Genomic DNA, 27,957 nt, shown 5'->3' with positions numbered 1-27,957 from the left:
TGCAGGGATCAGGCACCATGCCTGCATTTCGGAGAATGGGCCGCTGCATTCCGGCCAAACTGTTCCAGAGATCAGAAAAGGCAGATAAGAAACTTCAAAAGGCAGAAAAAAAAGGCACAAACGCCCCCTCCACACCTTCCCCCCAGCTCAGCAGCAACAAAGGTAGCACAGTGTGGTGGTAGCCTATACTATGCCTTTTAAAGTAACCTTAGCTTTTTCTAACTTTTCTCTACTTTTCTCTTTCTTTCTCCTTGCCTTTTTTACTATTAAATAAAATATTTATATATTTTGATATCAACATCTAACCTTATTTTGTTTTTATCTCATTTCAGGAAATACTTCAAACCTTCAGGCTTCTTTCTGTTTTATTCACAGAGAGCTCTCTTTGCTCCTCTGTGATTAGAGCAGATCACAACAGTAGTGATAGGACAAGAGGACATAGTCTTAAGCTCTGCCAGGGGAGGTTTAGGTTGTACACTAAGAAGAATTTCTTCACAGACAGGGTGATTAGACATTGGAATGGCCTGCCCAGGGAGGTGGTAGAGTCACTGTCCCTGGAGGCATTTAAGGAAAGACTGGACATGGCACTTAGTGCCATGGTCTAGTTGAAATGGTGGTGTTTGGTCATAGGTTGGACTCAATGATCTCAGAGGTCTTTTCCAACCTAATTGATTTTCTGATTCTTTGGTTCCACGATGAAATGACTGGTCTGGTAGATGAGGGGAGAGCAGTTAGACATTTCCTACTTTGATTTCAGTAAGGCCTTCAGCACTGTCTTCCAGAAGATCCTCATAGAGGAGTTGCTGAAGTTTGGACTGGATGTGCAGACAACTGGCCAAACAGCTGGGCCCAGAGGGTAGTGATTGGAGGCAGGAAGTCTAGTTAGAGGCTAATAACTAGCAGTGTATCCCAGGGGCCAATACTGGGTCTGATCCTGTTCAAAACCATTATTGGTCTGAATGATGGAACAGAGTGTACCCTCAGCAAGTTTGCAGATGATGGTGGCTAATATACTAGAGGGTCATGTTGCCATCCAGAGGGACCTCAACAGGCTGCAGAAGTAGGCTGACAGGAACCTCATGCAGTTCAACAAGGGAAAGTGCCAAATCCTGCACCTGGGGAGGAACAACCAGTATATGCTGGGGGCTGCCCAGCTGGAAAGCAGTTCTACACAAAAACCTCTGGGGTTTCTGGTGGACACCCAGTTGAACATGAGACAGCAGTCTGCCCTCGTGGCAAAGATAGCTAATGGTATCTTGGGCTGCATTGGACAGAATAATGCCAGCAGGTTGAAGGAGGTGATCCTTCCCCTGTACTTAGTACTGGTGAAACCACATCTGGAGTCCTGTGTCCAGTTCTGGGCTCAGGCCTGTGCTATGCTTCAACTGGCTATCTATGCTGTTGTCGTGGGTTTGAGACAGGACCCTTGCCAGGAGGACGCACGAAAAGAGGGCAAACAGGCTTCAAGCTTAAAGTTGCAAAAAGTGTTTAATTACCTAACAGAATTGGAGGATAAATGCAAGGCAAAAATATACTTTTCATACATTATTTTGTTCACTCCCCCCCTCCCTCTTACGAACCTATAGTATCCACCCCCTTTCCTCCTCTACAATCCACAAGCCAGGTGGGGGGGGGGGCAGGGTGTGGGGTCTCTTTTCAGTCCACAGAGCAGATTCTCAAATTTACTCATCACCACAATTCTTCTACTACAAATACTCTTTATCTCTACTTGTTTCTCTCTCTCTTCAGACAGTTTTCTGCTCTCACCCCCACCCTCTTAAGAAGCAGTCTCTGCACTCACCCCCCCCCTTTTTCCCTCTTTGCAAACCAGCAACACAGACAGGGGGCAGGTTGAGGGGTCTTCTGGTCAGTCCAATCAGGAAAAGAGGTTCTCTACTTAGCCAGGGGTCCTTCCCACGAGAGACAGTCCTCTAGGAACTTCTTTGGTGTGGGTCCAATCTCATGAGCAACATCCCGCCCGAATTTTTGCTGCAACATGAGTCTTTTGTCCATAAGGTGCTGTGCAGACTCTCCCGAGCTGAGGCCAGGCTGCTTCCATGCCAGGAGCAAGGCCTATCTCTCTCAGTCAAGGCCTTTTGCAGTTTTAACTCTTAGATGAGACTCCCACTGGTTCACAGTCTTTTCCAGGCATCCACCTCCTCCTCTGGAGAGAGCTGTGGGTGTATTTCTGCATCCTTATGGACTCCATGGGCTGCAGGAGGAATTTCTGGCTCCCCCATAGCTTCCACCACGGCTAGCAGAAAGTTTCAGCTCCAGTGCCGGAAGCACTGGAGCACCTCTTTCTCCCCCCTTCTTCACTGACCTTGGCACTCTCCATGCTGTTCTCCCTCACATATTTTCACCTGCACCTCCTCCTCCTCCAACTACAAAGTGAAAGAAGTGCGCGCATGCTTTGTTTTGACTTTTTCTTAAATATGTTTTCACAGAGGCGTAACCAGCACCTCCAATTGGCCCAAACTTGGCCGGCAGCATGTCCATCACCTTCAGAGCCATCAGAGATTGGCTCTGCTGGACTTGATGTAAAAACTTCCAGAACTTGCACTCAGGACACACAGGAGCCATCTTTGTGCCACACCCCACCCCTCAGACACCTGCCTAGGCCTACTAGAACAGCTTCTGAGGGGTCCAAATTTCTCCTAGATGTTAAAAACACTTCGCTGATGTTTTGGGCCAATCAAAACCACCACAGCTGTGCTTAATGTACCCCAGGACACGGTTGGCCCTCCTGGCTGCCAGGGCACACTGTTGACTCATATTCAACTTGACATTGACCAGGACCCCCTGGCCCCTTTCACAGCACTGCTTTCCAGCCTCTCATTCCCCAGTCTGTCCATACATCCAGGGTTGTCCCATGCCATGTGCAGAATCTGGCACTTTGCCTTGTTGAACCTCATATGGTTGGTGATTGCCCAGTCCTTTCATTTGTCAAAGTCTCTCTGCAGGGCCTCACTGCCTTCGAGGGAGTCAGCAGCTCCTCCCAATTTACTATCATAGGCAAACTTCATATTCCTTCCAGTCTTGCATCCAAGTCGTTTATGAAGATGGTGCCCAGTGACAGGACAAGACATACTGGACACAAAATGAAACACAGGAGGTTTGAGGTGAACATCAGGAAACACTTTTTCACTGTGAAGCTAACTGAACACTGGAAGAGGTTGTCCAGGTGTGAGAGACTGAAATAGTTCATGCCTCAAACACTGATATACAGTTTTGCTCATTATTGCAAAACTGTATAAAGAAGTCACTGAAGCCCACCCCTCCCTAAAGAATGCCTGACTGGAACTTTGGACTGAAAGTTAAACTGCTGAGATTAGATAAAGGGAAACCTATTCTTCGATCATCTCAGGCCCAGGGAGAAGTAAACAAGGAAAAGAATGAGAGCCAAACCCAGCAGCCATGCTAAGAATCATCTCTGGCTTGATTCGGTGTGGGGGAGGCTGTCGCCCACAGATCCATTTCCTGGGAGAAGGTTTGCACAGATTTCCCCCCCAACCGAGGTGGGGGGAGGAAGTTTCGGTGTGTCATAACCTCTGCTCAGGGGCAGTGAACCCATCATCCCTTACGGAAACTGGCTATGGAACCCCCAACCCTGGGAAGGCTACATCCACGTGACATGCACGTGAGAAGCAACTGAAGGGGTGCCTTATTCCATCAAAGACCCCCCGCAGTGCCCCCCAGAGTCATTCCTGAGGCCTTGCACCACAGGACTGCACATGATGCAACAAATCTGGAGTCTGATGTAAGAAACAATGGCAAACCCCACCCGCCCCCTGGAGGCACTTGGGTTTTCCTACCTAGCCTGAATGTATATTAACCCATCAGATTCTATGCTTTTTGGGGGGACCTTCACCACCAAGAAGACCAGCTGGAGAGGATCAACGGAACATCATTGGGATCCACGAATGGTAATATTTTCTTTATTCTGTCTCTGTCACTCTCTTTCTGTCCCCCCACCTCTTTTCTATTTCTTTCTTTCTTTCTCCCTCTCTCCCTCTCATATTTACTATAAAATAAAACCCATAGTATTGACTTTGGCATATGGTCTTGTTTGCACCATAATTTGCGCAGAGGTATTTCTAATAACTTTAAAACAGGATCATGACACCAGGTTGTGGAATCTCCCTCAGTGGAGGGCAATGAGGTGCTGGAGCATGTTCAAAGAAGGGCATCAAACTTGGTGAAGGGTCTAGAGCACATCTTAAGAGGAGCAGCTGAGGGAACTAGTGTGGCCAGCAGGTCAAGGCAGGTAATTCTATCCCTCTACTCCACTCTAATGAGACCCCACTTGCAGTGTTGAATCCAGCTCTGGGGTTCTCATCACAAGAAGGAGATAGACCTGTTGAAGCAAGTCCGAATGAGGGCCGTTAAGATGATTAGAAGGCTGGAGCACCTCTCCTATAAGGAAAGGCTAAGACAGTTGGGGCTGCTCAGCCCGGAGAAAAGAAGGGTCTGGGGTGACCTTATAGTAGCCTTCCAGTAACTAAAGGGGGCCTACAAGAAAGCTGGAGAGGGACTTTTTACAAGGGCATGCAGTGTAGGACAAGGGGGAATGGCTTCAAACTGAGAGTAAGTTTAGATTAGATAGTAAGAAAACATTCTTTACTGTGAGGGTGGTGAGGCACTGGCATGGGTTGCCCAGAGAAGTTGTGAATTCTCCATCCCTGGAAATATTTAAGGCCAGTTTGGATGGGGCTGTGAGCTGCCTGGTCTAGTGGAAGGTGTTCCAGCCCATGGCGAGGGGTTTGGAACAAGATGATCCTTAAGGTCCTTTCCAACCCAAACCATTCTCTGATTCTATGATTCTATGAACTGGGGTTGTTTAGTCTGGAGAAAAGGAGGCTGAGGGAAGACCTTATTGCTTTCTATAACTACCTGAACAGAGGGTGTTGGTCTCTTCTCCCAAGTAACAAGTTATAGTGATGCTTGGTGATTTTTGTCTTTTCTTTTTATACCCTTTTTATACATTTTTATACCCTTTCCCTCTCCTTGTACTCTTCACAAACACTCCTTGTACCTTAGCCCCACGTTTATAATTCTTGTAGTCTGATATTTAGCTTAGTTTGTGCAGCGGCGCAGACTCAAAAGCAGCCCCCCCACGCTGCCTGGGGGGGCTGCTCCCAAGCCTAAACACGCCGAGAGGGCTTTCAGCGGCCGCGGGCTGTGAGGCTGTTTCAGACATGGTCCTTCCAGAATTGTAGCAGGTCGAGAAAGGCAGCTTTTCCATTCCAGGTTTCCAGGCAGTTTATTAGGGTAAGGGGGGGGGGGGGGGGGGTTGGGGAACGGGAGAGAGGGGAGGAGAGGCAGGGAAGGATGTGAGCTCCATGGAAGCCGGAATCAAAGAGGCCGGTTCCGGGTCCCGCCGGGCCTTTATCCGTGGGGCCGGGAGGCGGTGCTGACTCACATTAGCCAGTCAGGGAGGGTCAGAGGGGAGGGATTAGGGGAGGGGAAATGCACTACAACAAGTTTGGGGTCATGCAAAGCGAAAAGACCAAATATTCATACTATCTCAGAACTAGAAGCTCCAACCTTGGACAGAACCTTCTTTCTGGAACATATTTTTGTAAACTAGGCTGTAGTCTCATTTGGGGGGGCAGATAATTAGAATAGGGGGACAATTTCTTCATTTATTAAGTTTCTTATTGGGAGATTTTAGGTAGATATGCTAATTTGCAAGGTCCATAAAAGCTGTATATGCATTGAACGGGTGTGCTTCTCAGCATGTTTCCACCTTTGATGAGTGTGCATCTAGGATCCTACTAAACCAAGGTAATATCCTTTTTTCCTTTTACTGCTGTGTCTGCTTCATATTTTTACCGGCCAATAAGGCATCAATAGGACAAGAGGAAATGGTCTCAAGTTGTGCCAGTAGAGGTTTAGAAAAATTTAGGAAAAATTTCTCCGCCAAAATGGTCGTTAAGCATTGGAAGAGGCTGCCCAGGGAAGTGGTTGAGTCACAATCCCTGGTGGTATTTAAAAGTGTTGATTTTGTCCCCACTTCCAGAGGGCAGACTTTGGCCTATTTAGGGGCTTGGTTGGCAGAATCCCTTGGGAGGCAGGCCTGTAGGGCAAAGTAGTACAGGAAGGCTGGACATTCTTCTAGAAGGAGATCTTAAAGGTGCTGGAGCAGTTTGACCCCATCTGCCAAAAGACAAGTTGGCAGGGAATAACTCTGGCCTGGCTGAACAGAGAGCTTTGGCTTGAACTCAGGAAAAAAGCAGAGTTATGAACTTTGGAAGGAGGGCAAGAAACTCAGGATGACTCAGTATCATCAGGTATCATCAATCTCAGTCTTGATATTTCATGACCTCTGTCTATTTCATCCCATTAATAGAAATGCAATAGATCTGCATAGAGTAACAATGGACGAGGAGAAGGTTGAGGTATTCAACAACTTTTTTTCCTCAGTCTTCAATGGCAAACTCTCTTCCCACACCTCTCGCTGGATGGACATCAGGATAGGGACTGGGGAACCAAAGTCCCTTCAACTGTAAAAGATCAGGTTCCTGGCCACCTGAGGAACTTGAATGTATATAAGTCTTTGGGACCCGACAAGATGCATCCCAGAGTCCCAAGCGAATTGGCTGATGTAGTTGCCAAGCCACTCTCCATGATATTCAAAAAGTCATGGTAGTCAGGCAAAGTCCCAGGTGACTGGAAAAAGGGAAACGTACCTATCTGTATTGGGTTTCCATGGCCAGGTTTTGGTACCAGGGGGGTGTGTTGGTTTTGCTTGGCCTGGTTTTTGGTAGTGGAGGGGCCACAAAGATGGCTTTTGTGCGAAGTGGCTAGAAGCTTCCACCATGTCCAGCAGAGCCAATCCCTGATGGCTCTGAAGATGGATATGCCACTGGCCAAGGCTAGGCCAATTAGAGAGGTTGGTTACACCTCTGTGATAACATATTTAAGAAGAAATCAAGACAAAGCGCACACACCATTTTTCCTAACCAGAGAAGAGGAGGAGGTGAGAACATGTGAGGAAAACAACATGGAGACACCAAGGTCAGTGGAGGAGGAGGAAGAGTTGCTCCAGGCGCCGGAGCCGAATTTCCTCTGCAGGCCGTGGTAAAGACCATGGTGAAGCAGGCTGTCCCCCTGCAGCCCATGGGGTCCATGGGGGATGCAGAGGTCCACTCGCAGCCTGTGGGAGAGGTGTCCACACCAGAGCAGGTGGATGCCTGGAGGAGGCTAATCCAGTGGAAGACCCAGAAGAGAGATGGGGCCCCTGCTCCCAGGCTGGAGCAGCATGTCCTTGGAGGACTGCAGCCTTTGGATGAGGGGCCCACCCTGCAGTAGCTTTTGGAGGACTGTCTGCCCATGGGAGGAGCTCACATTCTAGCAGTTTTGGTAGAACTGCTACTCGTGAGACGGACCCTCACTGCAGAGGTTCATAGAGAACTGTCTCCTGTGGGAAGGACCCCATGGCGCAGTAGGGGAAGGAATCCTCTTCCTGAGCAGCAGACAAAGATCCCAGTGGTGAACTGACCAAAACCTGTGGCAGACAAGAGAAATCTTATAGAATAAGTAAAAGGCTTTTTATTCACTTTTTCTCACTGAAAAAGCACTTTGGGAAAAGTATAGCTGACATGCAGGCAAAAACAAGTTATATAAGCACCTGCATGATTGACGCCTGACCAGAATCCTCATTGATCAGAACAGTGCGTGGACAGCTGCATGAGAGGTGATAGGGGAAGCAGCAGGCAGCCAATGTGTGTTTGTTTAGTGTGGTGGTTTTGATTGGCTCAAAACATCAGTAAAGTATTTTTTAACATCTAAGAGAAATTTGGACCCCTCAGAAGCTGCTGTGGTAGGCCTGGGGAGGTGTCTGAGGGGTGGGGAGTGGCACAAAGATGGCTCCTGTGTGTCCTGAGTGCAAGTTCTGGAAGTTTTTACATCAAGTCCAGCAGAGCCAATCTCTGATGGCTCTGAAAGTGATGGACATGCTGCTAGCCAAGTTTGGGCCAATTGAAGGTGCTGGTTACGCCTCTGTAAAAACATATTTAAGAAGAAAGCAAAAAAAAGCAGGCACGCACTTCTTTCACTTCTTTGTAGTTGGAGGAGGAGGAGGTGGAGGTGAAAATATGTAGAGGGAGAACAGCATGGAGACGTCAAGGTCAGTGAAGAAGGTGGAAGAGGAGGTGCTCCGGGCGCCGGAGCTGAAAACCCTCTGCTAGCTGTGGTGAAAGCTATGGGGGGAGCAGCAGGTTCCCCCTGCAGCCCACGGAGTCCATAAGGATGCAGAAATCCACCCACAGCCCACTCCAGAGGAGCAGGTGTATGCCTGGAAAAGACTGTGAACCAGTAGGAATCTCATCTAAGAGTTAAAACTGCAAAAAACCTTGCAAAGGAGAGAACGGCCTTGCTCCTGGCATGGAAGCAGCCTGGCCTCGGCTTGGGAGAGTCTGCACAGCACCTTATAAACAAAAAAACTCACACTGCAGCAGAATTCGGGTGGGATGTTGCTCGTGAGATTGGACCCATGCCAAAGAAGTTCCCAGAAGACTGTCTCTTGTGGGAAGAATTCCATAGCTAAGTAGAGAACCCCTCTCCCTGATTGGACTGACCAGAGAACCCCTCTCACCCTGCCCCCTGTCTGTGTTGGTAGTTTAAGAAAAAGAGGGAAGGGGGGTGAGCGGAGAGACTGCTTCTTAAGAGGGTGGGGGTGAGAGCAGAAAAAACTGTGTGGAGAGAGAGATAAGTAGAGATAAAGAGTATTTGGAGTAGAAGAATTGCAGTGATGAATAGATTTATAGATCTGCTCTATGGACTGAGAAAATACCTCACACCCTGCCTTCCTACCCGGGCTTGTTGGTTATAAAAGAAGAAAGGGGGTGAATACTATGGGTTCATAAGAGGGAGGGGGGGGAAGTGAACAAAATAATGTAATCCTCCAACTCTGTTAGGTAATTAAATCACTTTCTGCAACTTTAAGTTAGAACCTGCTTGCCCTTTTTCTTTTTCTGTGCGTCCTCCTCCTACCAGTGTCCTATCTCATTTAACTCACGAGATTGGTGTGTGTTTTTATAGTTTTTTTTTTCTTTCCCCTCTCCTGCACATCTGTAACAAAAAAGAACTAGAGTGTCGGCGTTTAGTCAGGGTCAAACCCTGACATTTAGTCAACAAGAATGCTAACAAGAATAATGTTAGCTGGAATATTTTTAGCACAGTATAAAAGTTTTACCTAGTATAAAAGAGTGTCTGTCACTGCATTAAATGATTCTCTTCAAAGCAAGCAAGGCTGTCCTGTCTTCATTCGCTACAAAAACCCCCATGTCCTGTCCCCCTGTGCTGTTGGTGGGAAGGAGGGAAGGGTTGGGGGAAGAAAGGGTGTCTTTAAAGGCTTATTTTACTTCTCATTATCCTCCTCTGTCTCTGTTAGCAATAAATTCACTTTGTAACTCGAAATTGAATCTGTTTTGCCCTTGGAGTGTTTCCTCCCGGTCCTTATTTCAACTCATGACCACTTCCTTACATTTTTTTTCTCTTCTCTGCCCAGCTGCAGTAGGGGAGAGCAAGTGAGCAACTGTCATGGGTGCCTGGCATTTGGCCAGGGTCTAACCATGACAGGGGGCTACAGGGGTGGCTTCTGTGAGAAGATGCTGGAAGCTTCCTCCATGCCTGGCAGAGCCAATCCCTGGTAGCTCCAAAGACGGACATGCTGCTGGTCAAGGCTGGGCCAATTAGAAATGGTCTAATGCCTCTGTGGTAACATATTTAAGAAGAAGGAAAAAAAGTTATTGCACAGTTGTTATTGCAGCCAGAGAAGGATGGAGTGAGACTATGTGAGAGCAACAACCCTACAGACACCAAGGTCAGTGGAGAAGGAGAAGATGCTTCAAGCACTGGAGCTGAGATACCCCTGCAGCCTGTAGTAAAGACCATGGTGAAGCAGCTGCCCCCCTGCAGCCCATGGAGGACCCTGGGGATGCAGAGATCCACCCGTAGCCTGTGGACGAGACCCACGCCAGAGCAGGTGGATGTCTGAGAGGAGGCTGTGAACCCATGAGGAGCCCATGCTGGAGCAGGGTCTTGGAAGGGACCTGCAGACCCATGGAGAGAGGAGCCCACACTGGAACAGGTTTCCTGATAGGACTTGTGACACTGTGGCCAACCCAGGCTATGCCTGAAGGACTGCAGCCCGTGGAAGAGTGACCAACATTGCAGCAGTTCATGGAGAACTCTTGCCCATAGAATGGACTCACGCTGAAGAAGTTTGTGGAGAACTGTCTCCCATGGGAGGGTGTGGGAATCAATGGCAGGTCTGTCTAGGCCTGTCTCAGGCTCACAAACACTGATCATGTTACAGACAACTTCATACCCATGAGAACCTTACCATGAACAGAAGCAAGAAGTAAAAATAAAGTGTGGACAACAACCCATACCTGTGAGAACCTCAGTGTGGACAGAAGCAAGAAGCAAAACAGACTCTGGACAATAGCTCATCAACAATACCGAAAAACACAGAGGAATTTTGCACCTGCAATAGGGAGGCTGTTTTTCACAGAAGTTGTGTACTAGGAATAACTGGCCAATGGTGTTGTATAACAGGTTTAGATAGCCAATAACTGTATTGCACAAATGTTAGAAAATAGTATAAAAAAGACTTTGTAGCAATAAAGCTCGCTCTATCTTTCACCTTCTTTCCTGGCTTGGAGGACAAATGGTGACCCCAGACGTGATGCTGGAGACCTACAGGACTTGATTCTGGAGAACAACGGGATGGGAGCCATGGAGTTGGCGGGATCCCGAAGGGCGGCAGGGGGAGTGCCACAGAGATGGAGCCCAGCATAGCGTAAGAGATCCAGATCAGACTGTGGACACCTTAATTGGGGTGAGATTAAGGTGAGCCGCTGGGAAACAATTTAATTAGCCAGGAAAAAACTGTGCTGTCTATATGGAAATCCTTGCTAAAGCACACGGGCGTTCTAGCAGATAGCAATGTTGCTTTTAGTGGGAGTTCCCGGAGGGCAGTTGGGGAAAAGCTCTGGGATGCTGTTTCTCACAGAGACAGAGATGCATGGGAGCTGGCAACAGCTTGGCACTTGCTTTTTGAAACTTTAAAACAATGTAAAATAGGGCAGGAGAAGGCGGTGGGAGGCAGCCACAAAAAAGAAACAACATAGCCGTGAAATGATTAACGATGTAGCCAAATTAATGGCGTGGCACTTCGCTTGGGACTGGTTGCTGCCATTACAGCTGAAAAATATCACCTCAGCAGCCAATTCCCCCGCTGCAGCTGTGTTGCCTTCGGCTCGTCTTTCCCCTGCTTGGAGGCAGAGCTCTTCCCTTGGAGACTTCCCGAAGCAGTTTGAAACATGTGATAAATACATATCATAATGTTGGCTTTTCGCAAATATTACAATGGATACTATGTGTATGATTTTAATTCTTTTCTTATAGAGGTAGCCTGGCTGTGAAAAATTGCTGTGTAATGATGACTAAGGTTTTTCTTTCTCGTGTTAGCTGAGTTTAATAGTAGTAAAATAGCTGTTATAGTTTTATTAGAATGCTTGAACTGGATAACATCCCGCGAACAGACCCTGCCTCTGACACTCCAACTATCAGCACCTGTTGTCTGCAGAGACCACAATCTGGGAGTGATAACAGAATCAATGAAAGACGACTGCGCATGCTCCAAGGAGGCAGATCAGTTCCCAGAACATGCAAAATAGTTTGGAGGAAAATATGAATATGCATAACTGTTTATGAACATGCATTAGACTGAAGAGTATGTAAAGGATGTCTCTGTCCATACCAGGTGTGCTTTTTTGGCTGAATGCCAAAGCACCCAGCACTGACCTTTTGCTTCTATCTGTCCCCTGTTGTCTTTTATTAAACCTTTTTAATCCTGACAGGAGAGTGGACCTAGTTTTTCACAAACATATTGCAAAATATTCTCCTCATTGGAGCAACTTTGTTATTCCTTGCAGAACTCTCTGTTTTCTGAGCGGAAGAAGTCTTGATGTTGATATTCTTGGTTCCGGAAGCTGCCGGAGAACAGGATGGCAGCAAATCCCGGGCAGGTCTTGCTAGGGCGTGCGGGGTTTTCCTCCCCCCGGAGGCTTTGAACTGCTCAGCTCAGCGGGGCCCGGCTCGGCACGGGGCCGGGCAAAGGCGCGGGGCAGCTCCGCCGCTTTTTTCCTCCGCGCTTTCCCCCGCGCGGCTCCCCCCCCTTTCAGGGGAGCGGACGGGCACCGGCTGTGCTGTGTGGGGGGGCCCTGTCAAGGCTCCACAGGTCGATTCGTGAATGTATTTTCAAAGTGCCTTTTTTAATTGGTGTAACTGAGTTGTATTTCAAACTTGTTTCCAACTTTTCTCAACAAGAAAGCCTTGCAGCAAAATAATTGGACTGCCAGATAATAACACCTTGATTGATGAGACCTTGGGCAGGGGCTGAATTCCTTGCTAAAGCAGTTTTAAAAGTGTTTATCTTAAGTATACCTCTGATGTTCATGGAGTCTTAGCCAGATGTAAATTGTTCAAGTCACCTTTAACTTTTCCCAATGCATTTTATTTCATCTCTACAGAATTGGTATATGAATCACAACAATCTGCCTTGTTTGTAGCCTTATTGTGGACAAACCTCAGTTTCTCTCTTTTTAAAACCTTTCCAAAATTTGAAAAACTTTTCCTTTGCCTGCATAGTGGCTCACAGAGCTGCTCTGGCATCTGCCCAGCTAAGTGTTTGGAGGATGCCTGGGGCTGCGGCTCTGACCTTGGCATGCCTGAGCTACTCAGTAGGAAGCAAGTAGTACCAACATAACTGCAGGCACCTGTGATGCTATAAGGAATCAGCAAAGTTAAATTTTTAGCTATCTCCTCAAGAGCATAATTTATCCTTATGTGCATAATATTATATCTTAGTTTATAGACAGGCTTGGTGTCGTAGCCTTGCTCAGCATGGATTCAGGTAGCCCTGATGCATTTGGTAGAGTGGGTATTAACTGGACAAGATGTAAGGTTAGAGCAATTAACTTTACAACCTGATGTTAAAATATCAAGTGAATTACGATGTGTTTACCACACTTTTCTAACTCTTCCAGTTAATCCTGCAGAAATTTAACCCTCCAGAGTTCTCTGTTGCTGCTGTCTCATTTACAACTAGGTTGCTTCTTTGCATATTGTTCATTTATGTTTAATTGTTGTATGACAAATCTTCAGTAGTTTTCTTGCAATGATAGAGTCAAACTCTGCTGTATCTGAAACTTTTAAGGCATACCTTGAATAATGTCTGTGTGTGTGTGAGTGTGAAAGTGCTGCAGCAAACATACTAAGAATGCTGTTTTAACTTCTTAGGTATTTTAGATTTGTAAGTTAAGTCTCTAGGTGACGTTCTAACCAAGACCCCCAGAGGGACAGAAGTTTTATTCTGTATTGAAAGCAAAGCTCCAAGAGTTTCTGGGACACAAATACCTGCACCTGAAACCAACAGAGGGAAGTGTTACTATCTTCTCCCCTGTGTCCTGTGTTTATGTCTGTGGACTCACAATTACTTAGAAACAAACATCCACTATAAATAGCTAAAAATAACCTGGAGCACAAAAAAATTCCATTCTGCCTAGAGACGTTTTGTGCTTTGTTATAGTGAATAGTTTAAATTACCTGTTAAGTGCTATTGAAGCTAAGTTCTGTTGATTTGAGTTTATGTTTTATTAAAAGTACATTATATTAAGTTTAAACTATGTTAATTTTGTGCTCTAAGTTCTATTAAAGGTGAATTCTGTTCATTTTCAGTGATGTTAACTTTAAGTTTGCTGGGTTTGCTTTTTGTTATGTTATGCTCATTTATTTTAAAGAACACAGTTCTGCTGTGGAGATAAGGTGAAGATTTACGACGGAAACATTCCTGATAAAGATTGAACCATGTAAACACACAGTCTGTAAAATCCTTGCTGTCATCAAGAATTCTGTGGGTCTAGTTGTTCTATATTTGTTGATTGATGTTACTGTTCGTGGCAGTCTTTGCAGTTTATCTTCCATAGGTGGCACAGAAGAATGAGTGACAAACAATGCTGCACATTATGGTACCATTGATTATTTAGTTAAAGTTAAGTAATAATGCCGGCTGCTTTAGAAAATTTCATGTAACCTTGTGTAGTTGTCTGCAAGACCTTTGTCATTTTAAGAAACTTTTCTAATTGATATTAATGGAAGCCTGTTTGTAGGATGTTTTAGGGAAACCCTCCCAGTTAAGGCCTAGGCTCTGGCCAAGCCCTGGCCCTGGCTGGTTGGGAAGTATGCCACCAGACCCAGGTATTTCCGCACCAATAATGTGATTGAGTCACTTTGACTAGCTGATTTGGACTTATGAAAGCTAGACCCTCTTTCAGGTAAACTTGGAATCCTTGCCCAGGAAAGGTTCTCCAAGCCCTGCCTGTGAAATGAAGTTCCCCAGCAATTGCAGACCCTGGGTGATGGCAAAGTGATTAGGCAATCGATGATGTAATTTCTTAAGTAAGCTTATTGTTTCATTTCATGTATAGTTATTCCTTTGTATTACTTTCATATATCATTGTGTTTCTTGTCACCCCAGATCGAGGGGCCAGTGTTGGCTAGGGAGACAGGTCTGGGTGGCAGGTGCTGGAGGGTCGCCAGTTGGGCTCTGCTCAGTTTGTTGGGCTGGGGGCCATGACCATGGCATTCCAGCAATTTTCTCATGTACTACTGAACCTTGTTACTGATTCAGCATATGTTGCAGATATTGCACAGCGTCTGGATTGCTCGCTTTGAAGGCAGTTAACGATATTGCTTTGTTTTCATTTTTGAAAGCTTTGTAGTCGGCAATTCAAGATCGAATGCATTCTTACTGCATCCTGCACATTCGAAGTCACACTACATTACCAGATTTTATAGCAGAAGGTAACTCTACGGCTGATAAGCTCGCTAATCCGGCATGGGTAGTGCCTCAGCCTGACAAGGTAGCACAGGCCAAAGCATCACATGATATTTTCCATCAGAGTGCATGTACTTTGTAGAGACAATTTTCGCTCACACCTATTCAGGCTCATGACATTGTTGATTCGTATCCTGATGATCAGGGATTCGCTGCACCTTTGCCTGTAATTGTCAACCCCAGAGGTCTGCAAGCATTGCAGCTCTGGCAAACAGATGTCACTCATGTTGCTAAATTTAGTCATCTCAAGTATGTGCACATTTCCATTGACACCTTTCCTTTTCTTCTGCTATGTGGGCATCTGCTCACACAAGAAAGAAAGGCCGTGATGCTGTCGCACATTGGCGATTGACATTTGCTGTTTTAGGAGTACCTTCATCCAAAAAAATCGATAGTGGTCTTGCCTATACCTCTGTGAGGACGAGGCAATTTTTTGCAACCTTGGGGTGTGGATCATAAATTCGGTATCCCTCATTCACCCACTGGTCAAGCCATCATTGAACGTGCTCATAGTACCTTGAAATGTGTTTTGCAAAAACAAAAAGGGGGAATGGTAGGGGAACCACCACAGACCAAACTACAAAAACCCTTGTATATAATTAACCATCTCACACTGTCTTCTGATTCTAACATCCCTATTTTTTTGAAGCATTTTCTTTCTTTGCAGTCGGATGGAGCAGTGACTTTCCCTTGAGGAAAGGTGTGGATGAAAGATCTGACCACTAACAAGTGGGAAGGCCATGGGACCTGGTTATCTGGGGATGCGGGTATGCTTGTGTCTCCACAGATACTGGTGTGCGGTGGGTATGAGAAAGATTCTCTGAGCTTTTGCCCCCCTTCCACCAGCACAGGCGCCTGTCTGTGGCTTCCAGGGCTGAAGGCTGAACTCTTAATTCAAATTCAAATTGTAGGTAACAGCTCTGGCCTGATGGCTTATCAGCTACGCATGCATTTGAAACCAGCACAGAAACCGCTGAATCATCCCATGAAGGACCTTCACCTTGGAGGGGGCTTTGGGGGTCTCCAAAGACCACCAGGATATACGGAGCATGCGTGGTGCACATGCTAATGATATTAATGACTTCTGAGAAATGATTTGTATAACCACTCCTATCCTGAAGAATGTAATTAATATTCATGATTTTACCTATAACACTGTGTCTTTGGGGTACTGAGGTATGTGTGTTTGGTGGAAACAATTCCCACACATCCAGTGCACCAAATAAAGCAAATACCCACTTCTCTGACTTGGTCTCTGAAGTGTCTCTGAGCTCGATTGGGGCGAATCAAACTGGCACCCCAGATGGGACCCTGACTCTGCTTGGCTGCCGGATCCAGGGGTAAGCAGACCTCCCAGTCACCACCCTGAATTTTCAGGGGGAGCTCAGCTGTCCTTTGGCTCACGGCAGGAGTAGACTAAGGACCATCTGCACCAAATTAAGGTATTTGCTACTTTTAAAATAAATGCCTGCAGGTCCGGGGTGCTAGTCCCCGAGAGTGGGTTGAGACTGGGTCTCCCGAAATTAGTCCCGGGTAAGGGGTTGGACCCCACTGTCAGGAAAAGGTACTTTTAAAGGGTTGGACCCCGCTATAGTGAAAGGTACCTTTAAGGGGGTTGGACCTCACTGTATTACACCATACTGTGATTTTTGTTCTGTCTGTTGTTATTTTGTTACTGTGTTACTGTGTCATTATTTTGTTACTGTGTGAGTGGGAATGAATGAGACGTGTCACCGACACGAAGCGAGAGCAGAGCTCTATCTGCGTTTCCATTCTCTGGCGACAGAAACGGCCAGAGAAAAGCGAAGCAAGTGGTAAAGAGTGAATGAGTATAAATCATATGTAAACTGTTGGTTTGGAGTATCTGGAGGGGGGCAGATTGTATTATTGAAGGGAAAGATTTTAGCTGCTGAATTGAAAACACTCAGACCCCAACACCTTTCTAATATTGTTCTATTTGATTTTGCCTTTAAAATTCTGTGTTTTGTGTGTGGAAACAGTTGTGAAACTTAAACTTAGTGCATGTGTATTAATTGTGAGAGAAAGTGATATTGTCTATTTGCTCGAGTGCTTCTGAATTTTTTAATGTGTGTGCATGTACTGTGTGTGCAAAATTTTACCTGTGTTAATTTCTATTTTTGCCGGCATATAAATTTATGCGGGGACGTCCGCGAGATAAAAATAACTAATTGAATCTAATAAGTACCTCTTTAGAACTCCTGTGTGTAGCTGCTGAAATATGGTTGTATAGAATGTTTTAGTAGATAGAGCTTGCAAGTAAATAGAGTAAAAAAGAAGGAAAAAGAAGAAAGAAAGGAGAAGTATTTCAAGACCCTCCCCCATCTTGCCTAAAAATTTTGGCAGCTGACCCAGGGCGAGCTGCAATTCCCTGTATCCTCCCCTTTCGGAGCGGCGGGAGCGAGCACAGAGATGTGGGGCTGGATGCACAGGCTGGGGGCCTGTGGGGAGGTGCGGAGCCGAGCTGGAGCTGTGGGACAGCTGCGGGCTCAGCACCAGGCAGTCCCTGACCCTGCCAGCCCCTGGGGCAGGGTGGCGGTGGGACACACCGATCACCTGTGGTGCTGCTGGCCTTGCCTGCTGAGAGCCTAGGAGGGGGAAGGGCTGCGTTTGGATACTGCAGAGGGAATGTTTAGAAATGTAGATTGTCTGTTAAGAGTTCTGTCTAGGTCACCAGAATGACTTTGTGGGACAATGAGCACCCCCAGGTAGTAGTACAGGTGGGGGCTGGAGGAAGGGCTGAATAAGCCCTGAAGAAACTAGTTAGAAAGATACTGCAAATGTATGTAAGAAAGGATAAAAAAAGGCAAAAGCAAAAGTGATGCCAAAGAGACACTGAAAGCAAAAATGTCTGTAGAAAAGATATACCAAATTTTGTAATTAACTATTTCAAAGTTAAAATCTCCTGCCTGGGTTACTCTGAGTTCTTGTTTTGGTTTTTTTGAACAAAGGTTTGCTCGAATGCTTTTAATTCAAATTCTTTACCCTTCGAGCAGCCAGCCAAATTGCCTTAGAGAAAATGCAAATTAAATGCTGCAGAGAAAAAAAAATTTAGAACTGCTGAGGAGAAGGTGGAGACAAGGTGTGTCTCTGAGCCACTGTCCGGGCTGTTCAAGCAGCCAAGAACGTGACAATGTGTGCTTAATTCAAGTCCCCAAGGGGGTTCAGTCCTCTCTGTATGGTTTGTTGTCATGGCAAGTAACTTTTGCAAAAAAGTGTTCTTCCCCATGCTTTGAGAATTTGACAGCCACTTTTGGAGAACACGGTGGCCTGATGCTAATTTTATAAGTTACCAAATCCAGTGGCCGGCAGCTATTCATTGTCTCAGAATGTAGCCAGAGGCTGGCCGCACTGTCTGCAAGTTGTGCAGCCAAAGCTCTGATGGTAAATGAAGCCCGAAGGCTGAAAATAGGAATATACCTCGTAAGTTTCACACCAAGCTAAAGACTTATTAACTCAAAAGCATCTGAATAGATGACCAGCACAGTCATTGTACTGCGAATCTTGTTTAGTAAAACAAGAGTATTTAAGGAAAAAAAAAAAACAACAAAAAAAAACAAGGGGTTTGACTCAGCCTCCTTGAAGAAGTTGAAAAAAAAAACCCCATGACTGCACAGCATTCAGGTGATAAATCTCCAGACCCAGGCTAGGGAAGATTCGCAAGGCACTCCCTGGTCTGGGGAGAAAATGTATTTAGTAGTGAGTCTTCAAAAGTACTAGAAGAGTAACAATTTGAAAAATACACTATCATTAATGAAAGAAAGTTAAAATAAGTGAAACATTGCCTCTCACATAGTCAGCTCGAGCAGCAGAGCTGTAGGTGCTTATAAAATCCTGTGAAGTATATCAAGACAAAATAGTGAATATTTTTACTAATTCTAAATATGCATATAGAGTAATACATGCATTTAAGAAATTATAAGGAAAAAAGTTTATTAACCTGCAAGAGTAAAACATTAGTTCATGTAATCTTAATTTCTCACTTATTAAAAACTTGATTTGTATAAGAATTTCCAATGGGGAGTTAAAAGAGGCAAGAATTCATCCTTCTCCCCACTCTAACGTGTTATCACTGTGCAAGTTTGTTTTAACATCCTTCAGTGTGTCCTCATCAGATAAAAAGTTGTGTCCAGATGTGAGACAAGGAGCTACTCAAGCCACAGAAGCAAAAAGAACTGCTGACTTCCCTCACGACTGTGAGATCTATGGCCAGAGACTCCACTCCAATGTGAAACTCCAGACAAAGACGACACAAAATAACCATATTGGACAATATAATATACAGTAAATCGGTTAAAAGCTGCAACGCCAAAATGAAACACATTAAATGGTTTTGTTTTTTGTATTTCCAGAACAGTGTTATCCACAGTCAGCTATCCTAGCAAAACCTTGTAATAATTGTAATGGCAAGTATGGCTTCAGATGCAAAGGGCTAAGTAAGACAGAAAAAAAAGAGAAAGCTACATGAGCTTAAATCTAAATTTGTGAAATTGAAATATAACAATAACAAAATAATTTCATTTTTAAAATGAAAAGGTTTCAAAAGGATGCCTGGCTATTCTACTAAGTATTTATAACTGTTGCTGTTTAATGCATATTTGTTTGTCCAGTGTTTAAGAATGCTAAGCCCCGCAAAAGGAAAATACTGCCTTTGAAAAATTGCTGAAAGTCATAGACCAATCTGCCAGGCTTTGGGCTCTGCAATTTAAAAGATAATTTTAAATTTAAAATAGCAGTTAAAAGTGCCATTTTTCAGTAGCACATTTGAAGTCCTAGAAAAAGCTTGCAAAATCGTATAAAAAGATCCTAAACGTCTGTTGGTTTATGTGAGTGGCTAATATTTGTGAGCATATTTTTTCTGTAAATTGAAAGATAATCTAGATTTACGGAGAGTAAAACAAAAGACTGAAAAGGAGAGAAAAGATAGCCTAATGGACCACAAGCAAAAAACTAACAGTATGAGAGTCTTAGTCAGTTATCCTTTATGCTTTCCTCTTTCCTTTCTGCTCTGTTTGCTAAAAATTCTACCAAGGTGAGGAAGAAAAGTACCCCATTTTACAAGCAAGAAAAGCTATCAGTGGTCCTGATCACTGTCTGGAGCCATGATGTGAGCTGCCAAAACTGGAAAATTAGTGTCTCTGCAACACTTCAAAATGCCTGTGTGTGTGGGGAAGGGGCAGGTCAGGGCCTTGCCCTGGTGAGACAGTGAACTGCTCCTTAGCCCCAGAGCATCCCAGCCCTGCAGTGAGGTCCAGCCATGGACACAGCAGAGGCAGTGCTGCACAGAGCTCCAAGCCCAGCCCTATAGTGGGGCCAGCCATGCACACAGCAGAGGCAGTGCTCCATTCTCCCCATCCCTGACTCCAAAGAAACCTGCTAGGGGATGGAAGGCCCAAGAAAGCCAAAAGAATTAACATTCCTCTTAGAATTTCTATAGATTCTGTCTTCTTTTTCTTCAAAATACCAGTATCTCTCCACATTAGTGTTGTTCCTCAACTAACAAAGCTTACTCCAAACTTTTATACTAATATATAAACCCACCAATTTTCACAGTTTTGCCAGGTAGTTTATACCCTGGCCCGAAGTAAGTAAAGAAGAATCTTTCTACCATTGTAGAGACCATAATGAATGCCACTGCAGATGCCATAAAAACACAGCAAATCAAGATAAAGAGCATCTCACAAATTAACTATAGATTTGCTGTATGCCAAAAGAGAAAGAGTATGTACAGTTATAAATACAAGCTGTTGCAATTATGTTAATCCTAACTTAAACAAATGTATGTAATAGTTATTTGTGTTATTGCATTGTTATTTACTCTCTGCAATAGTAGTTATTGTTGTATGATATTATGTACTTGAAATTGCGATGCTTATATTCAATGGCAAAAGTATAAACTTAGATATAAAATAGAGAAAGGTATTTACTTTCATGACATACAAGATTTGTAAAGAATTACAAATTACAAAAGAAAAGGGGGGATTGAGAAAGATTCTCTGAGCTTTTGCCCCCCTTCCACCAGCACAGGCGCCTGTCTGTGGCTTCCAGGGCTGAAGGCTGAACTCTTAATTCAAATTCAAATTGTAGGTAACAGCTCTGGCCTGATGGCTTATCAGCTAAGCATGCATTTGAAACCAGCACAGAAACCACTGAATCATCCCATGAAGGACCTTCACCTTGGAGGGGGCTTTGGGGGTCTCCAAAGACCACCAGGATATACGGAGCATGCGTGGTGCACATGCTAATGATATTAATGACTTCTGAGAAATGATTTGTGTGGGGAATTAGTTAATAGAAAAAGAACATACAGACTTAAATAAGCTGTTTCTTAACACTTAGACAAGCTGCTTCTTAACAATAGCCATATTCAGCCAACTATTAATTAGATGCCTGTGTCCAATCAGCGATCTAGGTCACCATGACCTTGCTGCAACATAGAGGTCGTGGGAGCCGTCGAGAATGCGGTAATTGCTAACAAAAATGCAGAAATCAGGCATTATAGATAATATGTATCTATGTTTAAGGCAAGTAGCCAAACTTAGGGCGTGGAAGTATATAACCAATAATATTGTACGATTACAGAATATGCATGATCTAGTTAACTACACTATAAAACTGTATACTGTAGATCAATAAACTGAAGCTTGTAGTAAACCCATATTGGATTGTCAAGCCTCCGTTTCTTGGCAGATTTGTATAACCACTCCTATCCTGAAGAATGTAATTAATATTCATGATTTTACCTATAACACTGTGTCTTTGGGGTACTGAGGTATGTGTGTTTGGTAGAAACAATTCCCACACATCCAGTGCACCGAATAAAGCAAATACCCACTTCTCTGACTTGGTCTCTGAAGTGTCTCTGAGCTCGATTGTGGCGAATCAGGTACCTGCAAGATGTGTGTGCCCTGACTTGCAACGCAAAGAGTGTCATGAGACCAACAAGGAAACTTCAGAAGACAGTGGCACTGCAGAGTGAAGAATGATTTTCATATTCTGTTGCAAAGGACTATGATGATATTCTTGAGTTCTTGAATTTAGAAAAATGTGTTTTAGCTTTGGTTTAAGTTTCAGTTTGTATTAGTTTAAGTTCTTAAGTTTAAGTTTTATTTAGTCTTTATTTAAATTTCAGTCTTTGCTTTAATTCTAGAAGTGATGTTTGAGAAAAATATTGAGATTGTTAAATGTTAGATTATTAATTTGTTAATGCCAAATTGTTTGTTAGGATTGTTAATTAGTGTTAATTCTAGTAGACACATCATTTTGCAAAACAGATAGCCATTGATCTTTTGCAGCTGGCACATGACAATGGTTGTAAAGACCCTAAAGGCATGTGCTGTGTGAATTCTTCAAACCATATCGGGTCGGTATTTCATATGCTGTGTTTATTATCGTTTCTGAGAAAAGGCCCTGTGGCAGGACACCCCCCTCCCCCTTCTCTCTCTCCCTGATCGGTCCCAGGAAATGGATGGCTCAGGTTTAGGTTGATAGCCTAATCAACAGCTACCTGGTGCTGGCAACTGAAAGTCTGAAAAGACAATCCCCTGTGGGATGTAGAGAGAATGTGTGAAATTTTCAGTGACTACAAATACACACTTTTATCCTATAAAAAGCTCACGGAATCTCAGAAAGGTAGAAGCTTTCTACATGGACACTGGAGCGTGAAGTAAGCCTTCTCCCCTGAGTTTGGACGCAAGCTCTGTGGTTACTTCCCGAGGGATTGGGTGAGGACGCTGATGTATCCCCAGCTCCAAAAATTGGATTTGGTAAGATCATCGAGTTTCCTAAATTGTATTATTCCGGCTAACTTATAGGTACCTGTCTTAACTTGCATTATAGTTCAAGCAAACATTTCTTGCATTTCTAACTATTTTTATAGTTCAAGCAAGGTTTTACCCCATAATTGCATTTTTAACTATTACAGTGTTGCAATTATGTATTCATTGTGTGTTTATGTGTGTCAATCTGTTCTATGTTTGTATGTTTGTTATGTTCTGTGTCAAATAAATGGTATTTTTAGACAAATCGGCCAGATATCAAAGAATCTTGCGAACGGGACTGTGGCTAGCACAGGTTTTTCCCACGAGAATTCTTCTTGTGTTTTATAAATGATAAAGTTTGGATGTTATTGGAACAGTGTTCCAGAACTTGGACAGTGCAGGCCTGGCCAATCAGGCCTGGGGGAAGGCTTCTGACTGACCAATCTGGGTGACTTTTGAGAACTCTATATATGTGATGAAATCAAAACAATAAAGGTCATTCCTTCTTGCCACTGAGAACTGGTGCTTTTATTACTCTGCTAGCTGCTCAACAGCGACACGGGACTAAAAGTCTTGGGCAACTAGCTATCTTAAAGTCTGTCAAACTACACAAACACATAAAACTCCTGTGTCCCATGCAAGACAGGCCCTGCAGAGGATTTTAAACACTGCATTTCTAGCTTTAAAACAAAAAAGGGGGAACTGTGTGAATCAATGGCAGGTCTGTCTAGGCCTGTCTCAAGCTCACAAACACCGACCATGTTACAGACAACCTCATACCCGTGAGAACCTTACCATGAACAGAAGCAAGAAGTAAAAATAAAGTGTGGACAACAACCCGTACCCGTGAAAACCTCAGCATGGACAGAAGCAAGAAACAAAACAAAGTCTGGACAACAGCTCGTCAACAAGACCAAAAAACACGGAGGAATTTTGCACCTGCAATAGGGAGGCTGTTTTTCACAGAAGTTGTGTACTAGGAATAACTGGCCAATGGTGTTGTATAACAGGTTTAGATAGCCAATAACTGTATTGCACAAATGTTAGAAAATAGTATAAAAAAGACTTTGTAGCAATAAAGCTCGCTCTATCTTTCACCTTCTTTCCTGGCTTGGCGCTGTGTTTTTTGCATTGCGTGTCCATCTCTACTGCAACAGGAGGGATCACATGCTGGAGCAGGGGAAGGACTCCTCTCCCTGAGCAGCGGTAGAAACAATGTATGATGAACTGACCATAACCCCCATTCCATCTCCCTGCACCACTGGGGGGAGGAAGTAGAGTTGGGAAGGAGGGAGAGATGGGGGGAAGGTGTTTTTAAGGTCTTATTTTACTTCTCATTATCCTGCTCTGATTTTATTAGTAATAAATTCAATTAATTTCTCTAATTTGAGTCTGTTTGCCTGTGCTGGTATTTGGTAAGTGATTTCTCTCTGTCCTCATCTCAACTCACAAATCCTTCATTATATTTTTTCTCCCCCGTCCAGCTGTGGAGCAGAGTGATAGAGAGGCTTTGGTAGGTGCTTGTCATCCAGCCAGAGTCAACCCACTACACCATCTTTGAAAGGGGAAGAAAGGACAACCCTGGGAACTACCAACCTGTCAGACTCACCTCTGTGCCTGTGAAGATCCTGGAACAGATCCTCATAGAAAGTATGCTAAGAGACATAGAGGACACGGAGGAGATTCAAGACAGCCAGCACACCTTCACCAAGGGAAAATCCTGTCTGACCATCCTAGTGACTGTAGCAGGACATCTCACACCCCACAAGAGCTTATCTATTGTTTTTTTACCGGTCAGATAACTCAAACAGGACAAGCTGTCTTGTAGTGAGTTATTTTGGCACCTTGGAATTAACATTGGTCTGGCATCTCCCAGTTGACAATAAACATCTTAGTGTTGAAGTGAGATCTGGAAAGATAAGCTGGATTTTTGACTGACAGATACCTCACTTTACAAACTATAAAAGCAACACCAAACTTTCGCAAAGTAGAAATCTTCTGTAAATTTTCCTGGAAACGTGTGGAGTTTCTCCCATGAGTAGGGATGCCTGCTTCATGGTTAGTCCCCAGGGGTTAAGGAAAGGAATATTTGTACATTATCATCATTTTGGTAATAAATTGCATTTGACTCCTAATCAATACTATTTTTTTTCTGCTAGCTTGTATATAGGTACCTTTATATAGTGCACTGTTTTATGTTATGCTGTAATCTACTAGTAGTTCTTTAGTTTTATACTGTGTAGTAATTCTGATTAAGATCCTTCATCTCTTATCTCTTGTCTGTTTAATAAATAATTCATTTTTTGTTAGAAAATAGAGTTTGTACCAGCAAAACTTATGTTAGTTGAACAAGCTGAACAAGGCCTCAGTAAAAATCCTAACAAGGTGTCGTGAGAGAAGTGCCTGGGAAGCGCAGCTGTGCCTCGGAGCTGTGGGAGAAATTCGTGAGAATCATAAGTAGTAACTAAGGAGGATCTCTAAATGTGTGAGAATGGAATGCAATATAGATGATAACCTGTGTAGCTATAAATAGTAACATTGCAACAGTATATAAGTCTCTCATGCTGTAAAATAAATGGAGCTTGCTTTATGACTCAAATTGAGCCGTGCCACTATGCTCTCTCTCGCCAACCTTTTTAACAACAATTTTTATAAATAGACCTGATTCACCATCACTAGAACTTGTGGGCTAGAGTGATTCCTTAAACTGTTGCCAAGTTCTGAGGCTAAGGCAGGGCTTGTCTGAAGCTTCCACTCATCCCGTGACAGTGGCCTTCTATGATGGAGTGACTACATCAGTGAATAAGGAAAGAGCTACAGATATCCTTTATCTGGACTTATGTAAAGCCTTTGACATGGTCCCCCACCATATCCCTCTCTCCAAATTGGAGAGTGGTAGATTTGATGAGTGGACTCTTAGGTGGGTAAGGAATTTGTGGGATGGTCTCATCCAGAGGGTAGTGGTCAACAGCTCAGAGTCCCGATGGACATCAGTTACAAGTGGTGTCCCTCAGGGGTCCGTAAAGGGACCAGTGTTATTTATATTAAATAACATATTCTCACACTGTTCACATTGTTTTGATTTCTTCTTAAATATTGGCTCTGCTGGACATGGTGAAAACTTCCAGAACATTCACACAGGACACACAAGAGCCATCCTTGTGCCCCTCCCCATGCACTAGCAAAAACTGGGCTAAGCAAAACCAATGCATTCCATCCCTCGCCTCTGTGAATCACATATTTAAGAATCATCAAAATCAACATTCAACATATAATTAATCCACTCCTAGGACTTTCACTACAGTTACAACACAAATACTTCACTACCATTCCACCTTAAAACATAGCTTAATACTTGTTTTGCCCATTATTTCTACCAATTAGTATCCTTATCTCAAAGTAATCATGAATTCCCCATACGGGCCACCAAAAAAACGTTGTGGTTTGACCCTGGCAAAATGCCAGGCACCTATGACATCTGCTCCCTCTGCTCTCTCCTGCTGCAGCTGTGCAGAGGAGAGGGGAAAAAAAACTCACACACACACAGGGCTCATAAGTTGAGATAAAGAACCGGTGGGAGGATGCACTGAGAAAAGGGCAAAACAGACTGAACATAAAGTTGCAAAGTGATTTCTTGCTAACCTAACCCTAAACAGAGTCAGAGGATAAATGAGAAGTAAAAATAAGCTCTTAAGACACCATTTCTCTACTCATCCCCCTCCCTCCATCCAACCAACAGCTTGGGGGGGGTGGGGGGGGCAGGGTATGGGTTTTTTCTTAGCCAATCCATCACCAAAATTTCTTCTGCTACAATCACCATTTCTCGGCTCACCCCGCTCCCTCCTTCTAACCAACAGCATGGGGCCGGGGGGCAGGGTAAGGGTTTTTTTCCTCTGGTCAGTCCATCACCAAAATTTCTTCCACTGCTCATGGAGAGGAGTCCTCTACTTAGCCATGGGGTCCCTCCCATGGGAGACAGTCCTCTGTGAACTTCTTTGGCATGGGTCCAATCTCAGGAGCAGCAGTCCACCCAAATCTGCTGCAACACAAGTCCTTGTCCACAGGGTGCAGACCTCTAAGGCCAGGCTGTTTCCATCTTGGGAGCAAGGCCTTCTTCTCTACTGGGACTCCCATCAGATCATAGCTCCCTCCAGGCATCCACCCGCTCTTCTGGCGTGGGCACTTCTCCATGGGCTGTCGGTGGATCTCTGCATCCCCCGTGGACCCCATGGGCTGCAGGGGGACCACCTGCTCCCTCCATGGTCATCACCATGGCTGGCAGAGGAATTTTAGCTCTGGCTCCTGGAGCACCTCCTCCCCCACCTTCTCCACTGACCTTGGTGTCTCCATGTTGTTTTCCCCTCACGTTTTTACCTCCTCCTCCTCCTCTAGCTAAAAAGAAGTTTGTGCTCACATTGTTTTGATTTCTTCTTAAAAATGTTTTCACAGAGGCATAACTAACATCTCTAATTGGTCCAGCCTTGGCCTGCAGCATGTTCATCATCTACAGAGCCATCAGAGATTGGCTCTGCTGGACATGGTGAAAACTTCCAGAACCTTCCTACAGGACACACAGGAGCCATCTTTGTGCCCCTCCCCACCCACTAGCAAAAACTGGGCCAAGCAAAACCAACACAAATATCTTTATTAATAACATAGATGAAGGGGTCAAATGCAGCCTCAGCAAATTTGCAGATGACATCAAGCTGAGTGGTGCTGTTGATACACCTGAAGGATAGGATCCCATCCAGAGGGACCTGGAAAAGCTTGAGAAGTGGCCCATGGGAATCTCATGAGGTTTAACAAGAGCAAGTGCAAGGTGCTGCACCTGGATTGGGGCAACCCCCAGTATCAATTCAGGCTGGGGGATGAACAGATCAAGAGCAGCGCTGCTGAGAAGGACTTGGGGGTGCTGGTGGGTGAGAGGTTGGACATGAGCTGCCAGTGTGTGTGCTTGCAGCCCAGAAAGCCAACCATATCCTGGGCTGCATCAAAAGCAGTGCGGCCTCTCTACACCACTCTCGTGAGACCCCATCTGGAGTACTGCATCCAGCTCTGGAGCCCTCAGCACAGGAAAGGCACAGACCTGTTAGAGCGGGTCCAGAGGAGGGCCACAAAAATGATCACATGGCTGGAACACATCTCCTATGAAGAAAGGCTGAGACAGTTGGGACTGTTTAGCCTGGAGAAGAGAAGGCTCCAGGGAGACCTTATTGCAGCCTTTCAGTACTTATAAGGGGCTTCTAAGAAAAATGGGATAGATGTTTT

General features: G+C 44.6%; 1 protein-coding gene and 2 long non-coding RNA genes across 5 annotated transcripts in view; 1 reads left to right on the top strand and 2 right to left on the bottom strand.

The window, feature by feature from the left end:
• Nucleotides 1-27,957, bottom strand: part of LOC146425378 (uncharacterized) — a 517,591-nt gene that overhangs the window by 57,680 nt on the left and 431,954 nt on the right. The gene's annotated exons all lie outside the window — the stretch shown is intronic.
• LOC146425386 (small conductance calcium-activated potassium channel protein 2-like) overlaps nucleotides 1-27,957 on the bottom strand; it is a 171,110-nt gene that overhangs the window by 35,490 nt on the left and 107,663 nt on the right. The window lies entirely within an intron of this gene.
• LOC146425390 (uncharacterized) lies at nucleotides 10,265-22,336 on the top strand. The gene is made up of 3 exons (XR_014846586.1): nucleotides 10,265-10,860; nucleotides 11,949-15,715; nucleotides 21,816-22,336. It is a non-coding gene; the product is annotated as an uncharacterized LOC146425390 (long non-coding RNA).

The sequence above is a fragment of the Lichenostomus cassidix genome, chromosome W, assembly GCF_008360975.1.
Source record: "Lichenostomus cassidix isolate B80296 chromosome W, HeHo_3.0, whole genome shotgun sequence".
Taxonomy (NCBI): domain Eukaryota; kingdom Metazoa; phylum Chordata; class Aves; order Passeriformes; family Meliphagidae; genus Lichenostomus; species Lichenostomus cassidix.
This window is presented reverse-complemented; position numbering and strand designations above follow the sequence as displayed.